Raw genomic sequence first — 22,006 nt, 5'->3', positions numbered from 1 at the left:
AGTGTATGTGTAAATCATTTCTAAGTGCATCGTCACCTACAACTGGTTCTGCAGGACTCTTGCTTCAGTCACTGTACAGCTTGAACAGTATTCACTGAATGAGGCAGGTGTCCTATGAAACCATACCTAATTCACATCAGCAAACTATCCCGATGCAAGGGAAAGATAAGAATAGTAAGAGGTCAATTTGGCTCTATCAGGAGTTCTTTAATGACCTGAAAATCAAAAATGAATTCTACAAAAAGTGGAAATATGGACAAATTGCTAAGGAGAAGTATAAAAGAATGGCATGAGCATGTTGGCACAAAACAGAAAGGCGAAGGCATTTAGCCTTTGAGTTACACCCAGCAAGGGACATAAAAGGCAACAAGGAGTTTTTTGAACACATTGGGAGCAAGAGAAAGACAAAGGAAAGTGTAGGCTCACTACTTAGTGGGGAAGTAACACTAATAACATATGACATCAAGAAAACTGAGGTATTTAATGACTAATTTGGTTCAGTCTTCACTAAAACAATAATGGTGATCAGATGATACTCAACACAATTAATATTAACAAGGGGGAAGGAGAAGGAATGTTAGCCAAAATAGGAAAAGAACAGGTTGAAGACTAGTTAGATAAATTTGATGTATTCAAGTTGGAAGGTCCTGCTGAAATTGATCCTAGGGTGCTTAAGGAACTAGATGAAGCAATCTTGGAACTATTAACAATTATCTTTGAGAACTCTTGGAGGACAGGTGAAGTCCCAGAAGACTGGAGAAGGGCAAATATTGTATCTCTTTTTAAAAAGGGGAACAAAGAGTACCCAAGGTCTTATAGACCAGTCAACCTAACTTTGATACCTGGAAAGATACTGGAACCAAATTATTAAACAATCAATTTGTAAGCATTTGGAGGATAATAAGGTAGTTCTTCGAGTAGATGTGGCCTTGTTTTCCATGTAGGCATGTGCATGCATCAGTGCACTGAAGCCGGAGAACATTGCCTAGCAGTACCTGCAGGGACGGTGCTTGTGGGATGGAGCAGGTCGTCTAACCAGTCCTTGGTACTGCACTGAGATCAGCGAGAGCGGTACTGTTGACTCCCTGGTTCCAGCCACGGGGTGTCTGTTGAATCTGGTACTGATGATGTTGGCACCAGTGTTAACTGTCTCCACACCAGTGGCATATCAGCAGACATCAGACCTGCTTTGCCGCTCAGTCCCTAACTCTTCACTACTTCAGGAGTTTTCAAGTGCCATAGCTTCTACCACTTTGTCCTCCATTATGTCTTCGGCACATTCTGGCAATGTTGCAAAGGTGCTGGGTTCGTTAGCACGGCAGCATGCATTGCCCATGTCCCAAACTGTGGAGTTGAGGCTGATGCCGGGCCCAGTGTCAAAGGCCCCCTCACTGCTGGTGTGTCCTTTGACACCGTCATTGCACTTTTAGGAAGTCCCATTGTCGAGTTTGGTACCACCTGGGCCTTGGTACTGGTGCCTCTCCCAGTACTGAGTGGGAGTGTGTCTTGCTCAATACCGTTGATTCCCCATTCCTCTTCAGCAGCAATGCTGGCCCCCGTGTTGGGCTTCGGATGAGTCCAATTGTTTGTTCGCCCCATTGGGGCTGGCTCTCTGTTCTCACTGCAGAATCTTCGGAACTCCTCGATATCCAGATTGGGGTTGTCCTCCTCTTTGTTGTTGTCTGATAGAATGTAAGATTTGTGAGATTCTGTATGGTCACCCTTGCAATCATTCTCCCTGTGTTAAATCACAATGACTGGCTTGCTGCCCTGGACCTTCAGGATGTTTATTTCCATGTAGCAATTCTTTCGAGCCACAGGAGGTTTCTCAGGTTTGTCATGGTAGACCAGCACTATCAGTACACCGTGCTTCCTTTCATCTGTCTTCTGCTTCCTGGGTTTTTACCAAGTGCATGATTGTGGTGACAGTGTACCTCAGGAAGAGGGGAGTTTCTAGCTTCTTGTATCTGTACGATTTGATACTGAAGGGCAAGTCCAGAGACGAAATCCTGTCACCTTCAGTTCATGCTATGCTTACTTGGTCATCTAGGTCTCATCCTAAACAGTGGGAAGTCAGCATTGGTTCAAACTTTAAAAGAATTGAGTTATTTGGGGTCCCGCTAGACTCTGAGTTTGAGACTGTTTCTACCAACTGACTGGTTCCACATGATTCACCATCTTTGTCTGGAATTGCAGTCTCAACCCTCAACCACAGCTTGAGTATGCCTGAGGTTTCTAGGCCATATGCTGCATGCACATAGGTAGTCCAGTATGCCAGGTTGTGCCTTCATCCTTTTTAGATGTGGCTGAAGTTGGTGTATCATCCAAACGATCATCTCTTGGACAGACTGGTTCAACTTCCTCTGCCAATCCTGGACTCTTTACGGTGGTATATGGCAGGGGTTCTCAACCTTTTTCTTTCTGAGCCCTCCGCAACGTGCTATAAAAACTCCACGGCCCACCTGTGCCACAATAACTGGTTTTCTCCATATAAAAGCCCAGGCCGGCATTAGGGGGTAGCAAGCAGGGCAACTGCCTGGGGCCTTATGCCACAGGGGCCCCCGCAAAGCTAAGTTGCTCAATTTCTTTGGCATCATCCCCAGGTGGTGGGGCTCAGGGCATGGACTTCAGCCCCATGCAGTGGGGCTTTGGCTTTCTGCCCTGGGTCCCAGCGAGTCTAACACTGACCCTGCTTGGGTGACCTCCTGAAACCACCCCAGTCCCCTGGTTGAGAACCACTGGTGTATGGTTCAGGACAAAGTGTGCCAGGGTGTTCCTTTCTCTCTGTCCTCACCAACCAGGCCTCTTGTCATTGTTGTCTCCTTAATAGATTGGGGAGCACATCTGGGGTCGCTGAAAGTTCAAGGACTGTGGTTGGAGGAGGAAGCTTCTCTGCATATCAATGTCCTGGAGCTTCATGCCACCTACAATGGCTGTCAGGTACTTCAAGATCACATCAGGGACTCAGCAGTGCACATCCTTACCAACAATACCACCACAATGTATTACTGTTTGTGAACAGACATGGGGGAGCACACTCCAACATGATGTGTCAAGAGGCGATCAGGCTCTGACAGTTTTGCATCAGGGAAAACTTTACCCCTGTGGCCGATCACTTTCGTGGGATCCAGAATCATCTGACGGATCATCTCAACAGAAAATGGTCCCTAAAGCCCAGAGTTCTGTGGTCAATCTTTGCACTTTAGGGCATCCCAACTGTCGCCCTGTTCTCTATGAAAGACAACAAGAAATGCCAGCTGTTTTGCCCATGAGGGGGTTTCTGTCCAGGCTCCTTGACCTTTCTGCCTGAGCTGGGAATTGTCATCCCTATGTGGTTTCCCTTCAATTCCAGTCATCTTGCAGGCCATTCTCAAGCTGAAATTGGACACTGCCAAGCTTATTTTTATTGCTCCAGCATGGCCAAGACAGTGTTGTTTCTCCAACCTCCTCGCATTATTGTTACGGCTTCCCATATCCTTTCCATTTCATCTTGATATCCTGACTCAGCATCATGGTCAGGTTTTGCATCCAGCACTCAGCTCATCTCACAGCATGGATGCTGCAACTAGGTGAGAAGGAGGAAGGATGTTCGCAGATGGTCCAACAAGTTTAGTAGTAGAAAGCCCTCCACCAAAGTGCCCTATTTGGCCAAGTCGAAGTGGATTTCAGTGTGGTTGTTAACCTGAGGAGTTCAGTCAATGATGGCTTGTATCCAGGACCTGTTGTTACACCTTCAGTCTTCTGGTCTTGGACTTATTTCTTTGAAAGTGTCTCTGGCAGCAATTTCAGCATTCCATCCTGTTAGAGAGCTTATTCCTTCACTCTCCCACTTCCCTGGTCCTTCTCGCATGAACAGAGAGCAACAATACCCGAAGTCCGAAGGTGCAAAGAATTCGATGTTTATCAGGGTGAACTTCCAGCAAACTTAAATACAAGTTCCTTTTTCCTTATTTTCGAATCCCAACTTACTTCCTGTTTGCCCCTAATTTATATAGTATTATTCTTAGCTATACCTTAACCAATCATTCTACTGAAATTTAACTAACCAATCCTAACATATTGTAACATGATTAGCTAACCAATTATATCCCACCACCTTAATTAGTTTACACCCAGCAAAATTAATTCTACAGCAGACAGAAACAATCACAGAACCAGACAGAGATTATACAGACAAACAATAGCAAAGTGGGAACTATAATGACAAAACAATACAGAAGTGAGGATTTCACATCCCAGCTATTGATAAGTGAGTTCTTGCCAGACAGGATGCTATCAAACTAAGTTTCCTTTTACATTTTCTAGGCACTTCCCTTTCTCTGGAGGTGATAGGAATACAATCCTGTCCTGATAGTGCCTGACAGCCCAATAGCACCTTATTTCAATGTGACTAGTTTGGAATGTGAGGATGTGACTGTTCGCTTCCTAGCTTATGGCTGCCTCTGCTGCTTAGCCAAAGGCCTTAGCCTAAGAACAGGGCCTCACACTGTCACAGTAAGAGAAGGCCCTTACACCAGCAGACAGTGATTTTGATTCTTTCTTTTATACCTCTAGAACTAGCCAAGTGATAAGAATGCCCCTAAATTCTTAAAGTATAGGCCTTTGCAGACAGGCCTGAATATCTATATCCTAACACATCCATCCATCCATCCTTCGGAAGTTGTTGTTTTCAAACTCCATGGTGTTGAGGTTCTTGAAAAAGTGTCACTCATCTCCACCCACCTGGTAAAGAACTGATTCCTTTGTGGGATCTTAATGCTCTCTTAGTGGTTCTTTTGGGACTTCCATTTGAGCCTCTGGCAACGTTTCTCCTTTCTGTGTCAAAAAATCACTTTTCTTGAAGCAATAACATCTGCAAGGAGAGAGTTGCAAGCTTTGATGGCAGAGCCTGCTTACACACAATTTTCCGAAGATAGTGATCTGTGATTGTACCCTAAGTTTTTTCCTAATGTGGTTTCTCAGTCTCATTTGAACTAAGTTATAGATCTGCTCGTATTCTTCCCTAAGCTGCATTCACCCCAGAGGAGCAGCATCGTCACACATTGGAAATCAGGTGACGTTTTGTTTTTTACTTGGATAGGATTAAACTTTTCCATTCTTCACCTCATCTGTTTGTTTCAGATGCGGTCTGAATGAAGGGACAAGCAGACTCTTGACAGACAATCTCCTGGTGGTACTTCCTGTGTCATGCCAGTATACGAAATAGCTCAGACTATGCCTCCTGAAAAGGTGCAAGCTCATTTCACAAGGGCCAAGCAATGTTGATAGCATTTCTAAGTGACGTTCCTATATTGGACGTTGGCAGGGCTGCCACTTGGTTCTCTGTACGTACTCTTACAAGCCATTATGCCATTTCAGCTGCATCTAGATCAGATGCAAGTTTTGGGAAGGCATTCCTGGTGTCCTTGTTAAATAGACTCTGAACTCTGTCTCCCACGAGTACTGCTTGTGAGTCACCTGCCTGGAATACATGGCTGCATCTACTCGAAGAATTAAAAACGGTTACTTATCTGCACAGCAGTTTGTTGAGATGTGATACAGACCTGTACTCTACAACCCACCCTCTGCATCAGAGTCTGTACTCTTGTTATTTGGTGTGAAAGAACTGAAGGGGGTTGGGGAAGCACCGCCCTTATTTAGCCAGGAGAGGGGCTAGTGCCACAGGCTAGGCAAAGTTCTTTGGCTTCAGTGCACACACCTACATGGAATGCATGTCTGCATCAAATCACAAAGAACAACAGTTACAGTACAGAGTGAGTAGCTGCTTTTTATGAGGAATAGCCAGCACGGATTTGTCTAGAACAAATCATGTCAAACCAACCTAATTTCCTTCTTTGGCAGGGTTACTGATGTAGTGGATGTGGGGGAATCAGTAGATGTGCTATATCTTGATTTTAGTAAGGCTTTTGACATAATCCTGCATGGCATTCTCATAGGCAAACTAAGGAAATGTGGTCTAGATGAAATTACTATAAGGTGAGTGGACAATTGGTTGAAAGACCATACTTAATAATAATCAGTGGTTCACTGTGAAACTGGGAGGGCATATCTAATGGGATCCCACAGGGGTCATTCCAGGGTTAGGCACTCATCAGTATTTACATTAATGGCTTTGATAATGGAGTGGAGCGTTTGCTTATAAAATTTGCAGATGACCCCAAGCTGGGAGGGGTTTCAAGCCCTTTGGAGGAGAGGATTAGAATTCAAAAGGACCCTGGCAATTTGAAGAATTGGTCAGAATTCAACAAGATGAAATTCAATAAAGACAAGTGCAAATTACTTCTTTTGGAAGGAACAATCAAATGCACAACTACAAAATGGAGACTAAGTGGCTAGGTGATGGTACTGCAGAAAAGAATGGGGGTTACAGTAGATCACAAATTGAATTAGTCATCAATGTGATGCACCTGCCAAAAAGGCTAATAACATTCTGGGGTGTATTAACAGGAGTGTTTTGTATGAGACATGGAAGGTACTTGTCTTGCTCCATTCTGCACTGGGGAGGCCTCAGCTGGAGTACTGGGTCGAATTCTGGGTGCCACACTTTAGGAAAAATGAGGACAAATTGGAGAGAGTCCAGAGAAGAATGACAAAAATGATAAAAGGTTTAGGAAACCTGACTTGTGAGGAAAGGGTAAAAAACACGGGCATGTTTAGTCTTGAGAAAAGAAGACGGAGGGGAGGGGCCTGATAACAGTCTTCAAATATGTTAAAGGCTGCTAGAAAAAGTACTGCGATCAGTTGTTCCCCATGTCCACGGAAGGTAGGACAAGAAGTAACGGGCTTAATCTTCAGCAAAGGAGATTTAGGTTAGATATTAGGAAAAGCTTTCTAACTAGAAGGACAGTTAAGTTCTGGAACAAGCTTACAGGGGAGGTTGTGGAATCACCATCACTAGATTTTTAAAAACAGGCTGGACAAATACTTGTCAGGGATGGTCTAAGTTTACTTAGTCCTGCCACTTCTCAAGGTCCCTTCCAGCCCTACATTTCTATGATTCTGGTTTGTGTGTCATTAGCAATTACAATATTGTTAATCTCCAAAATTCATGGATTTTTAATTAACAGTGGTTTAAATGAGAACAAAAGTGGGCTCTCAGTTCACATGTTGGCCAGGGTGAAGTGAATGAAATGTGCCAAAATGTTAAAACAACCAGCACTGGTCTTCAACTCTGCTGACCAGTAGGAGCTGGGAGTGCTGTGTACTGTGGAAGATAAGGGTTAGTCCTGGTTTCTTGCACTGGGATGGGAGTAGGCACTGTGAGAGACCTGGTTTTGAGTTCCAGGCAGTTAATGTAGTAGATGGCAGCACAATCTACTGCTGTGCAGATAACCTGGGTTTATTTCTAGTGCAGGGGTCAGCAACCTTTTAGAAGTGACAGGTTTCAGAGTAACAGCCGTGTTAGTCTGTATTCGCAAAAAGAAAAGGAGTACTTGTGGCACCTTAGAGACTAACCAATTTATTTGAGCATAAGCTTTCGTGAGCTACAGCTCACTTCATCGGATGCATCACGAAAGCTTATGCTCAAATAAATTGGTTAGTCGCTAAGGTGCCACAAGTACTCCTTTTCTTTTAGAAGTGGTGTGCCGAGTCTTCATTTAATCACTTTAATTTAAGGTTTCACATGCCAATAATACATTTTAACGTTTTTTAGAAGGTCTCGCTCTATTTATTATATAACTAAACTATTGTCGTATGTAAACAGGGTTTTCAAAACGTTCAAGAAGCTTCATTTAAAATTAAATTAAAATGCTGATCTTACACCGCCAGCCTGCTCAGCCAGTTGCCGGCCTGGGGTTCCATTCAACTAGGTCAGCAGCCAGGACCCTGGCTGGTAAGGGGCTGGCAGCCAGAACCCCGGGCTGGCAGTGGGCTGAATGGGGCTGGTGGCCGAGATCCCAGACCAGCAGTGGGCTGAGCGGCTCTGCCCACTGCCACTCAGTCTGCTGCTGGGCTGGGGTTCCGTCTGCCGGCTCCTGCCACCCAGAGTCCCGGCTGCCGGTCTCTCTTAGCCCACTGCCGGCATGGGGTCCCGGCCCTGTCCACATAGAGTAGGTACCTACCTTCTCCCTGGTTCTAGCCATTCTCTTCCTCTCTCTGCACTGAGATGATGCTGGGAGTGCACGGAGACCAGGGCTGGGGGTGAAGGAGCAGGTTGGGGTGCAGAGTCTGGCTAGGAGCTAGAATGAGGGAGGGAGCTCAGGGTTGGGGCAGGAGGTTTGGGTGTGGAGCGCTTACCTGGGCAGCTCCCATTTGGTGTGAGGGGTGCAGGTGGGAATGTGAGGTGTGTGTGTGTGCAGGAGCTCCCATTTGGTGCTCAGGGCAGGGGGCTTGGGGTGTGTGAGCAGGGTGCAGGTGTCAGGCCAGGGAGCTGGGTATGTGTGGGGGGTTCCGGAGTCAGGGCTGGGGTTGTGTGCAGGGGTGCAGGAGTCAGGGCACGGGGTTGGGGTGTGTGGCGGGTGTGGGAGTGAGGGCAGAGGGCTGGGTGTGTGTGAGGAGGGTTCAGGGCAGAGGGCTGAGGGTGTTTGAGGGGGGTAGGTGCAGGGGTCAGGGCAGAGGGCTGGGGGTTGTGGGGGGTTCAGGGGTCAGGGCAGGGGGCTGGGGTGTGTGTGAGGGGATGCAGGAGTCAGGGCAGAGGGCTGGGGTCGTGGGCTGGGGTCATGGGCTGGGGTCATGGGGGTGCTCCCAGCCCCCTGCCCTGAGCGGCTCACGGCAGGGGCCTGGAGGGGATATGCCCTGATTCCACCCCCCTTCCCCAAGGTCCCCGGAGAAGAGAGCGCTGCGGCTCCACTTTTCCCTCTCCCCCTCCGTAACAAGGCCATCTGCGGATTGGCTGCAGGGAGGGAGAGAAGGAGGGGCAGGAACCCAGCACTCTGGGGGAAGAAGCTGGGGGAGGGTGAAGCTTGCCTGTCCTGCAAGGAGAGAGCAGTGGGCGGGGGACGGAAAAGACCAGGCCAGGCTGGGCAGGAATTTAAATGGCACGCTGCTGTCTGCCGGGGTCCGATGGGGCAGAAACATTCGCGCAGGTGTTTCTGGGTGTGTGTCGTCAGTCGCTCCTCCCTCCATGAAAGCTACGGCAGACAATCGTTTCATGCCTTTTTGGCGTGCAGATGGCATACTGCTTTCAGCAGACGGTGCAGTATGGTGCACCGTTTCTCTCCTGGTACTATGAATCCACCTCGCATTTCCTCTCGTCTTTCTATGTAACCTCGATAAGTATCTACTCTTTCTCTTCCTCATCTCTTCCAATTCCGCTGCCAACTCTGGTCGGCCATCGTGAACAGAGCAGCACAGCTTCCGCTGCCAACTCTGCTCTCCCGCTCTTGCTGCACTACCGAGCTTCTCCATGTTGTCTGTCCTGGGCTACCACCTCTGTGAAAGCCACAGAAGACCTCCATTTCCCGCCTTTTTTCAGCTATCATGAACCAAACAGCATCTCTTGTGCTGCCACTCTGCTCTCCTATGTTTTGCGTCCTTTTTCCAGGATTACCCTTGCAGGCACCATAGTGCGGCAAGCATGGAGTCCACTCAGATCTCCACTACAATTTTGACCATAGTAAATACCTTGCGCATTATCCAGCAGTATGTGCAGTACCTGCAAAACTGGGTGAGGAAGCGACGACAGCGCGATTACTATACTGATGAGGACATGGACACAGACGTTCCTAGAAGCACGGCATGTGGCGATTGGGAGATCATGGTGGCGATGGGCCAGGTTCATGCTGTGGAACACCAATTCTGGGCCCGGGAAACAACAGACTGGTGGGACTGCATAGTGTTGCAGGTATGGGATGATTCCCAGTGGCTGCGAAACTTTCGTATGCATAGGGCCACTTCCATGGAACTTTGTGACTTGCTGTCCCCTGCCCTGAAGAGCAAAGACACCAAAATGAGAGCAGCCCTCACAGCTGAGAAATGAGTGGCCATAGCCCTGTGGAAGCTTGCAACACCCAACAGCTACCGGTCACTCGGGAATCAGTTTGGAGTGGGCAAATCTACTGTGGGGGCTGCTGTGCTGCAAGTAGCCAACGCAATCGTTGACCAGCTGCTATCAAGGGTAATGACTTTGGGAAATGTGCAGACCATTGTGGATGGCTTTAATGCATTGGGGTTCCCTAACTGCGGTGGGGCAATAGATGGAACGCATATCCCTATCTTGGCCCCCAGAACACTGGGGCGGCCAATACGTAAACCGCAAGTGGCACTTTTCCATGGTGCTGCAAGCACTGGTGGATCACAAGGGATGTTTCACCAACATCAACATGGGATGGTCGGGAAAGGTGCGTGACGCTCGCGTCTTCAGGAACTGTGGTCTGTTTGAACAGCTGCAGGAAGGGACTTACTTCCCAGACCAGAAAATTACTGTTGGGGATGTTGAAATGCCTATAGTTATCCTCGGGGACCCAGCCTACCCCTTAATGCCATGGCTCATGAATCTGTACACAGGCACCCTGGACAGTAGTAAGGAGCAGTTCAACTATAGGCTGAGCAAGTGCAGAAAGGTGGTAGAATGTGCTTTGGACATTTGAAAGCACGCTGGTGCAGTTTACTGACTCGGTTAGATCTCAGCACAACCAATATTCCAATTGTAATTGCTGCTTGTTGTGTGCTCCACAATATCTGTGAGAGTAAGGGGGAGACGTTTATGGCAGGGTGGGAGGTTGAGGCAACTCGCCTGATTGCCAATTTCGCACAGCCAGATAACAGGGCGATTAGAAGAGCGCATCAGGGTGCGCTGCACGTGAGAGAAGCCTTGAAAGCCAGTTTAATGACTGGCCAGGGTACAGTGTGACAGTTGTGTTTTTCTCTCTTGAAGTTACCCATCCCCTATATATATGAAAGGAAATAAAGTCACAATTTTTTAAAAACTGTTCTTTATTATTTGTTGCACAACACAACACATACTTTCCACTAAATGCATCCGATGAAATGAGCTGTAGCTCACGAAAGCTTATGCTCAAATATATTGGTTAGTCTCTAAGGAGTACTTGTGGCATCTTTTCTTTTTGCGAATACAGACTAACACGGCTGTTACTCTGAAACACATTGAGAGAAATCAGAAGGTAGACCGGGGCGGGGAGGGTACTGGGTTAGGGGGGTGGAGGAGGAGGGAAGGACAAGTCCAGAAACCAAATCAAAGTTTCAGATATGCCATCTTTCCGCTGCTTGTGCAATCCTCTGGGATTGAGGGTGTGGGTCCCCGTAGCCTCTTCCCCCCCCCGCCCCATGTTCTTGGGCGTCTGGGTGAGGAGGCTATGGAACTTGGGGAGGAGGGACGGCGGTTATACAGGGGCTGCAGCAGCAGTCTGTGGTCTTGCTGCCTTTCCCGCATTAGATCCACCATACAGCGAAGCATGTCAGTTTGCTCCCCCATGAGCTTGACAATAGCATCCTACCTGCTCTCATTGCGTGCGTCCCTTCTCTCTGTGTTCATTTAACGCTTTATGGGACTCCGCAATTGTTTGCCTCCATGCATTCAGCTGGGCCCTGTCAGTGCAGGAGGACTGCATGATCTCAGCAAACATGTCGTCCCAACTTCGTTTTTTCCGCCTTCTAATCTGGACCAGCCTCTGGGACAGAGTAGATAGGGGCCACGTTGAAACATTTGCACCTGTGGGAGGAGAAAAAGGGAGGGTAGTATTTTAAAAGATACGTTTTAGAGAACAAAGGGGACACTCTTTCTTAGTGAAACAGGCAATTCATAGTACACAGCACATGTTCTTTCTGTACAAGGTCACATTTTGCCTCTTATACTGAAGTACCTGCCACTTTGGTGTGAGTAAGCCATCACACGCGGCCGGGCAACAGAATTCAGCTTGCAGGCAGCCACGGTAAGCCCTAGAGACACGCGGGGTTCTGCTTCTTCCGCATTCATTTCAATGCTTTCAAACTGCCGGGCCCCATTTCCCATAGCAAGCAATGCCTGGTGGGTTTGCCATATAAAAGGAGGGCTTTCAGGCTTTCTGGGATGATAGCTTCACACAGCACCTCCTCCCACCCACCATGTGGCTCCGATGAGGCTCTGAGCAGGGATGAGCCCTTTAAACTAAACGCGAACAGCCCAGCGCAGCTGGGTGTCCCCCCACCCCCGACAGTGTGGCTCCGATCAGGCTCCACTCACCAGAAGTGCCTTCTCCGGAGTCATGGTCTGGGAGCCCGCCTTGGGAGTGAGGGGAGGCTATTGTCTCCAGCGTTAAGACTAGTTCCTGGCTAAGGGGGGAAACGGATTCCCCACTTGCTGCCTGTGCACTGTCGTCGTCGTCCTCTTCGTCCTCCAATAACTCATCCTCCTCGCTCCATGCAACTGCCCCCTTGCAGGCGTCCAAGGACAGTGGTGGGGTAGTGGTGATGTCATCCCCCCATAATTGCATGCAGCTCACGGTAGAAGCGGCATGTATGGGACTGTGACCCAGAACGCTTATTAGCCTCCGTGGCTTTTTGGTACACTTGCCTGAGCTCCTTGAATTTTGTACAACACTGCTCTGTGTTCCTGGAGTAGCTTCTTTCCGTCATGGCTCCAGAGATTTTAGCATACGTATTTGCGTTTCTTTTTTCGGAACATAGTTCTGCCATAACCGATTCGTCTCCCCAACCTGCGATGAGATCCAGTACCTCCCATTTGGACGATGCTGGAGCTCGTCTGCGAATCCGGGACTGTGTGGTCTCTTGTGATGGTGGACTCTGCATGGTTGCCTGTGATAGTGGACTGTGCTGATGGTGACCAAACAGGAAATGAAATTCAAAAGTTCCCAGGGCTTTTACTGCCTACCTGGCCAGTGCATCGGAGTTGAAAGTGTTGTCCAGAGCGGTCACAAGGTAGCATTCTGGGATAGCTCCCGGAGGCCAATAACATCGAATTGCATCCACAGTACCTGTAACCCAGAACTGCGATCTCGATTTTAGCCCTACTCCACTTGCCGAGGTGGAGTACAGAAATCAGATTAAAGAGCCCTTTAAATCGAAAAAAAACGGTTTGGTCGTGTGGACGGAATTAGTTTTATTTCGAATTAACTTGGCTAATTCTGAAATAACTGCATACTGTAGACCAGGCCTTAGATCAGCAGTAACAACAGCTAGAGAGCCAGCTCAGTGGCATTGATTTAAGGGAGAATTGTGACTGGTAAATCTCAGTGCCAGTGTGCTCAGCATATCTGTATGTCCAGTGAGAAAGGTATGAGCTTTTCAGGAGTGGTCTATCAGAACTGTATCTTTTGAGCACAAATTCAGTTACATGCCATTTTTCAGCACTGAGAAACTCTGCAGCTTTTCCAGAGAAACAATCAATGACTCTCCTCTGCTCCCTTTTTCCCTGTCAGTGCTGCTTCTCACATTCACAGCCTGGAGCAGTAATGTGGGGCTTCAGTTCCACCCATCACAGGAAGCAGGAGGCTTTTCCTTAGGTGACTCATATTGAAACAAACCTTCTGTCTCCTTCAGGGGACTCATGATTGTTTGAGTCTTCAGCTGTGGGTGGCAGCCTCCTCCTCCCCCCTCCCCTTTTTGTGTGTCAGGTCTGATCGCCTCAACATAATCTCTGAGAGACTCAAAGCCCTTGCCTCGAGTGGTTTTCCAAAAATACTGTGCAAAGAGTGAAATTGGGTAGACAGCATTGAATGGGGGGGAAGGAATGAATGTGATGCTGGGGAAGAAGTCCCTCAAGGATAGAATGGCAACCCAGAGGTCAGCTCTGTCCCCAGGCATGAAGCATCAGCTAATGTTTTCGTGCAGTCTGGAGCAGACATAGAAATGAACCTCAATGAAGTATGGGTGGGGAAAACCATTTAACCCTTTCCAAACCACTGTTGTTAATGAAAGCTAGGGATTGAAGGATTTCCTGTCAGATTCAGCCTCCAGAGCATCTCATTGTAAAGTGCCAGCATGTACTGGAAATGGAGAGCCAGTCCTCTTGTGGGACCTGAACACATTTCTAGCAGCTCCGTTCGAGCCCCTCGCTTCCTGCCCACTGTCCCTCCTGTCTCAGAAAACTGCATTCTTGATAGTCATTAACTCTGCCAGGAGGGGGTGTGAGTTGCAGACCCTGACGGCTGGGCCTCCTTACACACAGTTCTCCAGGGACAAGGTTATGCTTTGGCCATACCCAAAGTTTGTATCCAAGATGGTCTCTCAGTTTCATTTGAACCAGGTGGTATATTTGCCTGTATTTTCCCCTAAGCTACATTCCTCCCTGGAAGAGCAATGCCTCCATCTGCTAGACGTCAGACGCTCTCTAGCTTTCTATCTGAACAGGACGGAAGTTTCGTGCTTTGCCTCGCCTGTTTCATATCGTATGTGGACCGGAAGGGACAAGTGGTCACTGTGGAGACCATCTCTTGATGGATAAACATCTTGCATCAAAACTGCATACAAGAGAGTGTCAGCTTCACCTCCTGACCAGACACGGGTGTATTCCACAACAGCACAGGCAACGTCGTGGCGTTCCTCCCTGACATGTCCATACTGGACATTGGTAGGGTGACCACGGGGTCGTTCATGCGTACTTTTACAGACCATTATGCGATCATTGCTTCCTTCAGAGTGGGTATTAATGTCAGAAGAGCGGTCCTGCAATCTTTTTCAGGTAGACTCCAAGCTGAGCCTCCGGTTGGGTGTACTGCTCACTAGTCACCTTCTTGGAATACACAACCGCATCTACTTGAAGAAGAAACGGTTGCTTACTATTACTGATTCTTCAAGGTGCGATGTAGATGTGTATTTCACAACCCTCATGCCATCCCCTCTGTATCAGAATCTTTCCCTGGACATTGGATAAGAAAGGACTAAGGTGGTTCGGGGCGTGTGCACGGCCGCTCTACAGGTACTGCTAGGCAAAAGTCTCTGGCTCCAATGTGCGCATACACCTACTTGGAATACACATCTGCATCACATCTTGAAGAACCACAGTTGCAGCAAGGTAACCATTCTTCTTCTTTTCCACTAAATGACCCTAAATTCACACCTAGTATGATGAAGGTTTTTGCGTTCACAACTGGTGAAGATAGAAGTGTTACTCCTGCTGAGTGCAGTTCAGTGGGGAAACAATGGGATAGAGAAAACTAAATTATAGGTCTTGATTCAGTCAGGAGTGTGGGAGCTGAAAACAAAGAAAAGTACAGATGCTGTCCAAGGGCCTTCCAACTTCTTGCTCTGCATCCATTAGACATCCTTATGGAGGGGCTCCTAACCTTTAGGATGTCAAGACACTGGTATCTTTCCCCACCCTGGACATGCTCCTTGTACTTGACTCTGTTCCCACAGTCTCGGATATAGGTGCAAGGAGGTATAATAAAAGCTGTGGCGCAGTAGTACTGGTAGGGACTGCTCTTTATTTCCTGGCCCTAAGGGTCAGGGTTGCAAAAGGTCATACTCCTCCCTGTCATGTGGCGGGAAGGGGGCGGTCAGTATCTGCTGATTCTCGTGGCTACTGTTACAGGAGGCACTGGCATTATCTTGACATCTTGCATCAATAATATACTTTCTAGAGTGACCTTGAACTGGGAACTGTATGTTCAGTGCTGCTTGAGCAACAGACTTTGTCCAAATGGATACCCTAGAACTAAAACTCTAGGACTAGAAGCATCTGTCCTAAGCCAATGGTAGCAGTGCATCTGTCAACAACTATTGTGCTGCCTTTCTTGCTTGGGGACATTTGTTTGTGCTGCACAAAAATTGTGTCTGCACATTGGAATGCATAGGGTCTTGTGTGGTTTATTCTAGTGGAAGGCAGTGGTGAGTGTCAGTTGTCTGGCTGAGACATCTTTGAAGCTTTTATTTAAGTTGCAGGGAAAGTCTACACTAAGGTCTATATGAAACTAGGTGAACCTGTAACTTTTAAAATCCAGTTACATATGGATTCTATCCACAGGTGCCAGTCCAATCAAACTGAGATTCTACTTACCCTGGTTCTAATCAATCGTCTGTGTAGCTCACTGTCTTGTAGTCCAAGAGCTTTTTACCTCGCTGGCAGTTTTCAGACTGCTGAGGTTACCAAGAAACAGTATTTTTATATGAAGTTTCCTATCGCTCTGGTTTCTAAGACAGTTGTGGTCTGCATACCCTACTGTCTATGTGGCTTCCTTATTTGGATCTAGCCTATTAGAAAACTTCCAGGTTCTGTTGAGCAAGAGGTTTGTCCGAGCATGACTAGTTGAAGGTAACCTACTGTCTCTTCAGTTGATAATGAGTTGCAGCCCTGCAAGTATTTAATCCTTTTCAGTTCTGTCATCCTGTTTTTAAAATGTGGTATTCTATTTTGACTGAGTGTGGGAGATTCCAACTGAGTCACTTCAAGCCTGGGAACTCCTATTATTTCACAGGTAGTAAGTCAGTTTATCAGTTGTTTTGATTGTGTGTGACAGAGTGTAGGGGCTTTGGTCTCTAATGGCTACTCCACCTTTTGCTGGATTAAGTAGAGAGAGGGGGTGATGTGAATTATATGGATTCCTTTTGTGAGTGCTGACGGGGCAGGCCCTACACAGTGTTCTCCAAGGGGAGGGGGAGTTTTGTTCTGTGGTGGTGGAAGGTTGTCGAGCCTTACATTATTTCTCCCTTTTGTTGTCATCTGGCCAATTCTGGAGAACTCACATTTATGATTTTTATGGTTTTCATTTTTAGGGGAGCTATCTCTTTTTTTTTCCTGCACGTTTTGAAACGGACAGTGACTGCTCTAGAGAATGAGCCAAGGTAGTGCCAGTTGGAACAGAATACAAGGGAGGGGCCATACTAAACTGCCAGTGTGTCAAAAGGCAATCTCAGATTTATCACAAATAATGCAGTTTTGGCCTCTGCCACAAGAACTCTCACAAAAAGCTCCTGTCTTCATGCCTTCTGGGTGGGAAACAAAATGAGAGGCACAAAGACACACCCACCCTTCCCCACAGGTGCATAAGCTGCAAGCCAAAAGAAGAACCCATGTGGCAGTGAAAGACTCTGGCAGTGGGGAAAGGCTCCTGCAGCTCTCCATTGCTGGACCATTTCCCTGCTGCGTCACCCATGCCAGAGCCTTTCACTGCCGCATGCAGCTATTTGTACCCTACATGCCACTGCAAGTGTAGGCCAGGCCTAAGAAAGAGGATTCACTGTACCACCTCAGAGCACTGGCTCACCCCATCTGATATCCCATCTTCAGCTCTGGCCCATCTCTGATGTTTCAGAGAAAAGCTAAATAACCCCCAGCTAGTTAGGTTAGTTAGGCTAGTTGTGCACCGTCAGGAAAAATGTCCTTCCTGACCCTTGCAGGTGACCAGCTGAAGCCCTGAAACATGAGATTTGATTACAGTCATTGTTGTAGTACAGAGCTGAAAGTGTTGAACATGTTGAGGGCAATGCAGGCAATCCTGTTCTTCCTGTGGCCCAGGAAGGGAGGGAATGAACAGGGGAATTTATAGATTCCACGGCCAAAAAGGACCACCACCAGCTCTCCCTCCACCACTCATGTTAACCATGCTTTATTACCGCAGTGCCTATCATCCAACCAGTATCAGAACCCCCTTATGGCAGGCATGGCACAAACAGGGAGAAGCAGACAGTCCCTGCCCTAGTGAACGTACAGCCTCGGTTATTGTATGGATGTGCCCATTCACGTTGGAATGGGTGTGTTTATAAATCATAGGGAAAGAGATCAATACAATAAAATGGGCCAACTCCTCAGTTACCTCTATTCGGCATTGGTGAGACCTCATCTGGAGTACTGTGTCCAGTTTTGGGCCCCACATTACAAGAAGGATGTGGAAAAATTGGAAAGAGTCCAGCGGAGGGCAACAAAAATGATTAGGGGGCTGGAGAACATGATTTATGAGGAGAGGCTGAGGGAACTAGGATTATTTAGTCTGCAGAAGAGAAGAGTGAGGGGGGATTTGATAGCTGCTTTCAACTGCCTGAAAGGGGGTTCCAAAGAGGATAGATCTAGACTGTTCTCAGTGGTAGCAGATGACAGAACAAGGAGTAATGGTCTCAAGTTGCAGTGTGGGAGGTCTAGGTTGGATATTAGGAAAAACTTTTTCACTAGGAGGGTGGTGAAGCACTGGAATGGGTTACATAGGGAGGTGGTGGAATCTCCTTCCTTAGAGGTTTTTAAGGCCTGGCTTGACAACGCTCTGGCTGGAATGATTTAGTTGGGGATTGGTCCTGCTTTGAGCAGGGGGTTGGACTAGATGACCTCCTGAGGTCCCTTCCAACCCTGATATTCTATGATTCTATGAAGAATAGGTGTTGTAGTCCCAGCTGACTGCTGTTAATATGGTTGTGCTTTGGTACAGGCCTTATTATTAACCAAAGCATCATTGTGCTACCATAGGGTGGCTTACACCTTAAGGGCTAGAGGCCTGGGGGTCAGCCAACCCTGATTACTAAGGAAGCATACCTGAGGCGGAATCACTTGATTTCCCTATAAGAGCAGGAGGAAACTGCAGAGAGAGTTCTCAGGGGGAAGAGAGGCTGCTGGGAGCGATTAGGCTCCAGCAGAGAAACCTGAAACTTGGAAAGGCCTTGGAGAATGGATGGACTTGAAAACTTTATTATGAATGTTTAAGGTAATAAAGCAGAACCTGATAAGGGATGGGAATGGATGGAAGTGTTTGAATTATTGAGGAAGTCCCCTGAAGAGGGAAAGTGAGGCAAGGGACTCCATGTAGGCCATTCTGAGGCGGTGAGTGAGCACCCAGGAGAAGGTCACATGTTTACAACTTAAAAAAAAAACACGATGGGGGAGTTGGTAACACCCCCTATAGTTAAATTGCCTAATATTTTCCATTATAAAAAAACTCACTCACTCTTCCATTGTTTACAGAAAGCTGTTGATATTTGGCAGGAGGAACACTCTCCAGCTACAGAAATGTCTTTTCTATATTCTGTAAGGTTCTATTCAACCTTTTGCTGAGATATAAACTGTTAAAATTCACCATTTCACTTCTCTGCTTTTCATTCCTCAGGATAATTTTGACAGTATGAAAAAATAATGAAACACCTGAACATCCTAAGGCTGGGCTCATGGCTCATCCAGCTCATGGCCCCAGTGGCTCATACCCTTCTCTGGGGGCACCACATGAGGCAGGAACTAGCTAGGCTCATTTCTCCTCTCCCTCCACTAGCCCTGCACCTGGCCCCAGGTACGAAATGAGGTTGGAGCTCCTCCAACTTCCCACAGGGGAAGGAGAAAAAGACAGGCCAGGTTCCCTCCAGTTCAGCAGCCAATCCCCCCGCACCTCTGGAGATACAGTGAGTAGGCATTCCCCACCATTTCTAAGTGGGAAAGATAGGAGTGGGCCAGGCTTGGATACCCAGCGCTTGACCTAGCAGTCCATACTCCCTCTAGGAGAACAGCCTTCTGCTGCTGACAACTTATGTAGTTAGGCCTGTAGCTCAAGTGGTAGCAGTCTGCGCTGTACTGCTGAATGTTCAAGGTTGAACCCTGCTGATGAGGCATGGTTTACAGTTGCACAGAATGTTGTTTGCTTTTATTTTTCTGTTTAAAAAATGTAGAACATTAGTATATTTAAAAAAAAATCTTGAGAAAGTTATTTAGGTTGCAAAATGAAGCACTTAAAAATTAGGAAATCCCAGATTGGTGGCTGCTCACACAACCTTAATTCTGCTTCCTTCTGTTATGCATTATGCCAATCTTTAATTACATGATCATATATCTTTTCCCTACAGGACACCTGCCCCATTCAGTGCACAGGATGGATGCACAGGGGGACAGAATTAAGTTTGAGTGGGCAACCATAAATCTGGCATTTCCTGTGAAGTGCTTGACTCTGCAACCTAAATAATGTTCTTTTGTGTGTGTTTTATGTACACATATATTACGGGCAACCTTAATAATAGGTGTCACTACCATCTTCACCTAACACTTCCAGTATAAGACCCTATTTTCAGTTGCTTATAACTTTGCAAAACTTTTACCATGTAGGCTGGATGACTGCCTGAATTTTTGTGAAAGTTTCAGCTAAAATGGTGTAGTTGTTTCCAAAAATGAGATTCAGGAAAAATATGTTGTATTGCCCATGTTACAAAATTTGTACAACCATTTTGTGGTATATCTGGAGCAGGGACTTGAAATTTGGCAGGGGGTGTTGTGCAAGTGTCAGAGATGTCTTTTGACAATCTCATGAAAATCCTCCCAACCTGGGCCAAGTTATAGGCCTCTGGAAACTGCAGTTTATGCAAGCTCAGTAAGCACTTGTCAGCTGCTGGCAGATAAATTTTTCTGAAGATTCCATCTACTCTGCAATCCGTCCCAAGATTGCAGCACCTGAGCTGCAATTCTCTTTCAATGGCGCCTCCTAGTTCCCAGGAGCCAGTGGTGCTGTTCTTTGTCCTCCCTCCTGCACCAGCGTCCGGGCAGTGTGGAGGAGGAAGAAACAGCCTGACTGGAATGCAGAGGGCTGAGGAGCAGGAGTTTGGGGAGAGTGAAGGGGGCAAGGAACCATAGGGTGAGGGTGTATAGGTAAAGGCATGGAAGAGGGTAGGACCGGGGGACATGGATGGGTGCAGAAGCTAGGGGTGAAGGTGGGGGCAGAAGTGTTTATAACTATTTAGTGTATGCATCCCTCCAGAACTTGTAATTTGAACCCTGGATACCTGAGTCACTACATTTCTATGCCATCAATAAATAGCTGTGAAACCCTCTGGCAAAGCATATATCTCATCTTTCTCCTGATTAATTATAGGGTGTTCGACTGAAACACCTGGTTGAAAAGGGACCCTGGCAGCTCCGGTCAACACTGCTGACCGGGCCGTTAAAAATCTGGTCAGAGGTGCTGCAGCGCGAGAGCAGGCTAGTCCCTATCTATCCTGGCTGTCACCACGCTGTGCCCCAGAACTGGCCAGTAGAGCCGGCTCCTAGGTGGTGGGCATGGGGCTCCATGTGCTGCCTCTGCCCCGAGCACTGTTGGTTCCTGGCCAATGGGAGCTGGGGGGCGCAGTGCCTGCGGGTGAGAGCTGCGCGTGGAGTCTCCTGGCCCCTCCGCCTAGGAGCTGGACCTGCTGGCTGCTTCTGGGGGTCGCACAGCACAGTGACAGGGCAGGCTGGTAGCTGCTGGGAGCTGCTGGAGGTAAGCCAACGCCCCAGCCCCTGAGACCCCCTAAACCCGGAGGCCCCTCCTGCACCCCAGTCCAGAGTCCTCACCCCGCCCCCCTACCCCAGCCCAGAGCCCCCTCCCACACCCTGAACCCCTCATCCACGGCCCCGCCCCAGAGTCCTCACCCCTTCCTACACCCCAACCCTCTGCTTCGACCCGCAGCCCCATCCCATACTCTAGCTCTATTGCACTCCAGCTCTCTTGGCCTCACCCCCCAGCCTGGAGCCCCCTCCTGCACCCCAAACTTCTCATCTCCAGTCCTACCCCAGAGCCTGCACCCCCTCCCGCACCCCAAGTCCCTGCCCCCACCCAGAGCCCCCACCTTGGAGCCTGCACCCCCAGTTAGAGCCCTCACCCCCTCCTGCACCCCAACCCCCTGCCCCAGTCCAGTGAAAGTGGGTGAGGGTGGGGGAGAGCGAGACACTGAGGGAGGGGGAATGTAGTGTGTGGGGGCGGGGCCTCGGAAAAGGGTTAGGGCTAGGGTGTTCTGTTTTGTGAGACTAGAAAGTTGGCAACCCTAATTAATTACACATTTTTCCAAAGCACCCCTGCCTTATTCAGTGCTCAAAATGGTGGACATTGCCCAATGTATGGGGAGTTGTTAAATATTTTTGTCTTCCTCCTTCAGTGTATAGCCCAAGCCTTATTTAACACACACCCAAACTTTGCAGTGAATACAAAATTAATTTCCTCATGCCCATTCCTATTGTGAATTCACCACGCTATCTATGTGTTTCACAAACATTAATGAATTTATCTTCACAACACCTTTGTAGAGTGAAGTTGTGTTATCATCCCCATTTTACAGATGGGAAACTGGCACACAGAGAGAGAGGTCTAAAATTGTCAGAAATGTCCACTAATTTCGTGTGCACAAGTTGAGACACCTAAGGCCTGATTTTTAAGGGTACCTGGCATTTTTACATCAC

General features: G+C 47.8%; 1 protein-coding gene across 9 annotated transcripts in view; it reads left to right on the top strand.

Annotated features, from left to right (window-relative positions):
* Positions 1–22,006, top strand: part of RBFOX2 (RNA binding fox-1 homolog 2) — a 254,196-nt gene that overhangs the window by 189,524 nt on the left and 42,666 nt on the right. The window lies entirely within an intron of this gene.

Source organism: Lepidochelys kempii, chromosome 1 (genome assembly GCF_965140265.1).
Source record: "Lepidochelys kempii isolate rLepKem1 chromosome 1, rLepKem1.hap2, whole genome shotgun sequence".
Lineage (NCBI taxonomy): Eukaryota > Metazoa > Chordata > Testudines > Cheloniidae > Lepidochelys > Lepidochelys kempii.
Note: the sequence above shows the minus strand (reverse complement) of the source record. Positions and strands in the feature narration are given on the sequence as shown.